This window comes from Brachyhypopomus gauderio, chromosome 18, assembly GCF_052324685.1.
Source record: "Brachyhypopomus gauderio isolate BG-103 chromosome 18, BGAUD_0.2, whole genome shotgun sequence".
NCBI lineage: Eukaryota > Metazoa > Chordata > Actinopteri > Gymnotiformes > Hypopomidae > Brachyhypopomus > Brachyhypopomus gauderio.
Genome location: NC_135228.1, coordinates 8,578,362 through 8,584,361, shown reverse-complemented (window position 1 = coordinate 8,584,361; position 6,000 = coordinate 8,578,362).

Genomic DNA, 6,000 nt, shown 5'->3' with positions numbered 1-6,000 from the left:
TGATGGAAGGCCCTTGGGCGGACCGCTCCCGGTTGCCAGATTTGGGCCACATAAGGGCCAGATTAGGGCCACATGTCAGCCACAAGAGAAGCACGCATTTGGGCCAAATGTGGGCCAGATGTGGGCCACAAGCTGACTACAAGATGTGGGCCATATCTGGAACAGATCTGCACCAGACTCATTTCAGACAATAAAACTATTCTGGAAGCACAAAATGAATGCAAACACTGGAATTAGTGCAAAAGAATTTAATTTATTTAACACTCAAACCTCCTCCTCCTTCCATTTCACTGTCCAGTACAAAAACATTGGATTGATTCACATAACAGTATTTGACAGCATTCAAAACTTCTCTCCTGCTTGTTCTGTTCATTATATACAAAAAAGGAGATTGTTTAGTAAAGCAAGTGTTATAGAAGCTTATCACCATTTCTAATCAAATTGGAAACATGATACTCAAAAATGCACTACTGAGCTCAAAATGTATATTTAAATCTACTTATTTAAATTAGCTGTTGCCTTTTATCCTTTTTAAAATGAAAAATCCTAACCATGCAAGATTAACCTATTCACACTCATGCTGAAGTTACACACTTCCTTTATTACAGCTGACACAAATTTAATGTGAGAAATGAAATTATTGAATGCAAGTAAATAACCATTTTAAATAAAATTCTAAGTGTTTTAATATATTACTGGTGTGATGGCTTAGATAAACGTTTTTATGGCAAAGTTGCATTTTCAAACACATGCTCACATTAAAAAGCAGAAAGCATACCAATTACTACATTAGATGTGCGTTATGAAGCCCCATCTTTCCGTTTATGCCCCTCCAGCCAGAGTTGATCATTGTACATCTTGTGACTCTCCAGACAGTCAGTGTCTTTCACATCCAAACCTTCCTGAAGTCCTAATGTAGTGATCTATAAATAAAAACAGAGTTAGATAAATAATAAGAAGAAAATCAAGCACAAGTAAATGACATGTTAACAACTGCTGGCAAAAATAAAGGAATCATTACACAAGGCTTTTCAACATTTTGGCTTTGTGAAGACATGACATTAAGCATCAGGATAGAAAACAATAACAAAAACCTTAAAAATCTAAAATAGAAACCAAAAATTATGAGAATTACTACATAGAGAATAATTTGTGTTTGCTTACCATGTTATTTCTTCAAGAAACTGCAGAGTTGAGGTCCATCAATGGAAGTAGTCCCTCATCAAGGATTTGACCAGGGAAAGGAGAACAGGGAACATAATGTTGATGATAGCTCAACACACATTTGACCAGGGAAAGGAGAACAGGGAACATAATGTTGATGATAGCTCAACACACATTTGACCAGGGAAAGGAGAACAGGGAACATAATGTTGATGATAGCTCAACACACATTTGACCAGGGAAAGGAGAACAGGGAACATAATGTTGATGATAGCTCAACACACATTTGACCAGGGAAAGGAGAACAGGGAACATAATGTTGATGATAGCTCAACACACATTTGACCAGGGAAAGGAGAACAGGGAACATAATGTTGATGATAGCTCAACACACATTTGACCAGGGAAAGGAGAACAGGGAACATAATGTTGATGATAGCTCAACACACATTTGACCAGGGAAAGGAGAACAGGGAACATAATGTTGATGATAGCTCAACACACATTTGCAGACTAGTATTTTCTTTTAACATTTAAGCAACTGGTCATAAATTGAAAGAAAACTATAGTAACACCTATTTAAAATCAAATATCAAATTAAAAGAGATGACACTGTGTTTGGTAATAGCAGAATAAGCTTGCTGGCATAATAATACAGCTTAGCTAGATCAAGATTTATATTCATTATATGAATTAGCTACATTAGCTAGCTAAACCCCTTTGTGTGTCCTTTTGTTCTCACCCCCAGCAGCTCTTCCCTCTTGTAAATAAAACTTGTCCTTAAAGTGGCCACGATAACAGACTCCATGTCCATAGGACACGCTAAGTTATCACTAAACCAGTGATAAAAACAAACAAAGAGAGAAAAAGTAAAGAAAAGGGGCTAAAAACAGTACACAAAGGCTACTGGAGTAGGCTACCGCACGGCGCAGGAAGAGAAAGTCAGCTAGCTAGCTAGCCGTTAGCAAGCTAGTCTACGCTAGAGAACATAAAAATAATGACGCATAGAAAATGCATACAGACAAATTTAGCGAAAGTAGCACTATTTTAAAGTACAGTTAACCAATTGTAAAACTTAGCAAGCCTCCTTGTCAATGTTCTTTTGGGCATGGAGAGAAACTTAAGTCTTACCTTGTGCATGCACAAAACGTGTGTGTCACCATTTTCCATGTGGTCGGAAGTGCAGGTAGAGTGTTGGGTGAATGTCCTCTAGACATTCAGTGCGAACTTCAGCCAATTGACTCTCACCGCAGCATGTGCTGCCTTAATGTTTTGTCACGAGTACAGCAAATAAAACTAAAAGGTAAAGTCTGTGAACAAACTAAATTAAATTTAATTAAGTTGGCTTGACAAAGCATATGTGGTACCTTTAATTACTATAGTCTTTTTAAATCAAATCAAATCAAATATATTTGTATAGCGCTTTTCAAAACACATGTTGTCACAAAGCGCTTTACAGGATTTACAAGTTTTAACAAACTTTTTTTTTGAGTTTTTGGAGTTTTTTTATAATGTATTACGGCCCAGATCAGTACTGAGGCATGTGGGCCAAATAACAGTTTGTAACATGTGGGCCACTTTTGGCTCACATGCAGTTTGCCAGTGCCAGCAGTGAGCCGGTCATGCCACACTGTTGCCAGAAGTGGCCCACATCTGTTTTGGAACTTGTGGGCCTTATGATTTTTTTTGTATGTGGGCCACTTTCGGCTCACATGTAGGTAACACTGCCATATCTGTGCCAGAAGTGGGCCAAATCTGTTTTGCAACTTGTGGGCCAGATGTTTGTTTTCAATATGTGGGCCACCTCTGGTTCACATGCGGTTTGCGAGTCCCGACAGTGAGCCACCAGTGCCATATCTCAGCCGGGAGTGGCCCACATCCGTCTGCTATCTGGGTAACCACGGATATCCACTGACGCAGACAAAGCACGTAGACGTTGACACACGCCCAAAAGGGAGGGGCCGGGGTCCTCAACGTGACAATGAATCAATAAACATAATCATAAACTTCAACATCTTGTTTATTTTTCCACCAGTCTACTACACAGACCAATAGATGAGTGCTGAAAACAGTTCAGAACACTGGAAATTCTGACCAAAAATGTTGTTTAATTTTGGGAGTTTTGCTCAGGATATTGGAAGAATTGAAGTAAATCAGAAGATGTTTTTTAATACCATTTTAGATGGTATATTTTTCTTTAATTTCCCAGGCCTCTGCCACAAGCATCTCCATAGTGCCTAGAAGTGGTCTTCTGCATGCTCAAAGCAAATGACTGGATCTTCATCATCTATAGATTCATCATCTATAATATGAGCTGTCACACCAAGATAATTCTTGTTGCTAACAGAGGTCCAGTGATCCCCAGTAGAGCCACATTTGTGGCGCGCTTCACAATAACCTGTTTTTCTTCCCTTCCCTCATCATACAGCTGCTGGATTTTCTTCGACATTATCTTTCTGGACGGTAGTTCGTAACTTGCATCAGTTGACGCAATGTGCAGCGCTTCTTGTAAGCCTTTATCTTCGACCACAGAGAGCGAACAACAAATAATGTGACGCGTCATGTATAAACGCGTGCGGAGTCGTGCGCTACGGTCACTCGCGAAAGTTTAATCCAGTCTTAATGGTCCAACGAAGGTAAAAAACCAGGACATTTCCTCACTTAAAAAAAACCCGGGACGCCCGGGACAGGATGCGAAATACGGACGTTTGGTCACCCTATCGTACTAGTAATACATTTAGCAGCTAAATTATCATTACTGACCTGCGCGTTAGCACCAACATGTTTTGCGTTGAGGTGGTAACGAAGGGTGGAAGTGCTCCTGTGATAAGCAAACTCCTTCCTACATAAAGTGTAAATAACACTATTTGTGTTTGTACTTCCATCTGGAAGTTTCTTATATTTAAATTTCCCATCCACCAGCGTAGCCTCTTCAGTTATCTCCATCATGATCTTATTGTGCGTCCATATAATCTGTATGTCTGGAACTCGTGCACTGAGAAACATTCCACATATGGAAAAAGAAAAGAGAAAATTTGCTCTGTATGGGATCATATGCAGGGCAAATGAAATCTAAAACTTTCTGGAATGTGGCAGCAACTCAGGCATTAAATTATTACAGCCTAACTAAAAAGGCAGAACCAGAAGGGACTTGGCACAAGTCATTGGCATCCATCTACTACACCATCAACAAACTTGAGTGACCACGTGCAGAGACAGGATGACAACACCAGTGCCCAAGTTTACCATAAAACCCTTCACCCATGAACCCCTGCATCTGTACCTTTATCTAAGGGGGCACATTAATTACCAAACGCTAAACTAAATAAGTAAGTAAGTTTTCAACCTAGACTTAAAAGATTGAGACTGTGTCAGAGTCCCGGACACATTCTGAAAGGTTACTCCATTGTTGGGGGGCGTTACAAGAAAATGCTCTTCCCCCTGCTGTTACCTTATTGTTACCTCATTGTTAGCCCTTTCTCTCTCTAACACCTTTATACTGAGGCCACAGGAGGAACAGCAATACCAATGTAGCGAATGTATGAAATTGAAGCGAAAAATAACAAATGGACAATAATCAGGCACTACCAATCAGAGCCAATGAATGAAATGCATGCTTTCTATGAAACGCATCCTGTGTAACAAATCATAGAGAAAAACTCTAGGAAGGGCTCCGCCACTGTGTACAGGGCACCCCATCTTACCTGCAAAGTTTACCCCTCGTTCACTCACGTAATTTGACTAGCCAGTTTTACTCATGGAATTTAACATCATTAACAAGGGAACCACCATTTTCGGGGAGAAAGAACTAAGGTTGCGTAACACCACATCCTACGCAATAAAATCCCAAGCTCATTTACAGCAGTTGTAATACAAACAGGTAATATTTTGTCTCGCTCGTGCGGAAAAAACCGAAGCAGCTCTCTTCACAGTGTTACGTCCAGTTCCGCCCTCCTCCCTGGTCCCGCCTAATTTCCCTGTTTCTGTGCTTTCCCTCGTGTCTGCCCCGCCCCCATCTTGAGTGCCCACACCTGAATCTCGTTTCACTCCCCTGTTCAGAGTATATCATCCCATCTGTTTCAGTCCTCCATGTCGGTCATTGTGTTTCGTGAGTACTCTGTGGTCTAGTTCCATTTTCCCCCTTTCCTGACTTGGTTCTCCTTTCTGCTAATGTTGTAGTTGTGCTCTGTGTCTGTTTCTGGCCTCCTGTTCCGTCTCCCTGTGTTCGGTAGTTCCCTTCTGTGGTGTTGTTTCATCTGCCAGTGTTTGCTTCTGTGTTTAGTTAGTCCTTTAGCTTTGTCTTTCTTGTCATGTTCACCGTTTATCGATAGATGCAGTCTGTTTGATTTTACAGTTGTTTTGTATTTGTACCCTGAGCATTTGTAGCTAATTGTTTATTTGGTACTCTGTGGTTTCTAGTTCTGTCGTATGGTATGTGTGTGTCTTCGTAGTTTATCATGATTAGTTCTGTCTCTTAGTGGTTCTGTTGTCATCTGGTTGGTTGTGTGTGTTGTTACGTGGTGTTCTGTTGCGTACATTCTCCTGTGCTTTGTAGTTCTCGTCAGTGTAGTCTGTCTCTTGTTTTGTTTAATAAACTACCTGAGAACTTGCATTTGCGTCACGCCTTACCCCTTGATTCGTTACACACAGACTCAATGTAGCCTCTTAAGGAAGATGCGCCGCCTCAGGTATTCTGCCAACAGTAATCCCATTGGGCATTCGTCCGTCCATAGGTGTTTAAAATACAACTATTATTAAAATCAATCAACAGTTGGTAACTCGAAGGCCTCACACAGACCCGTAACATTATTAATTGTTGGAACTAATAAGAGGCCA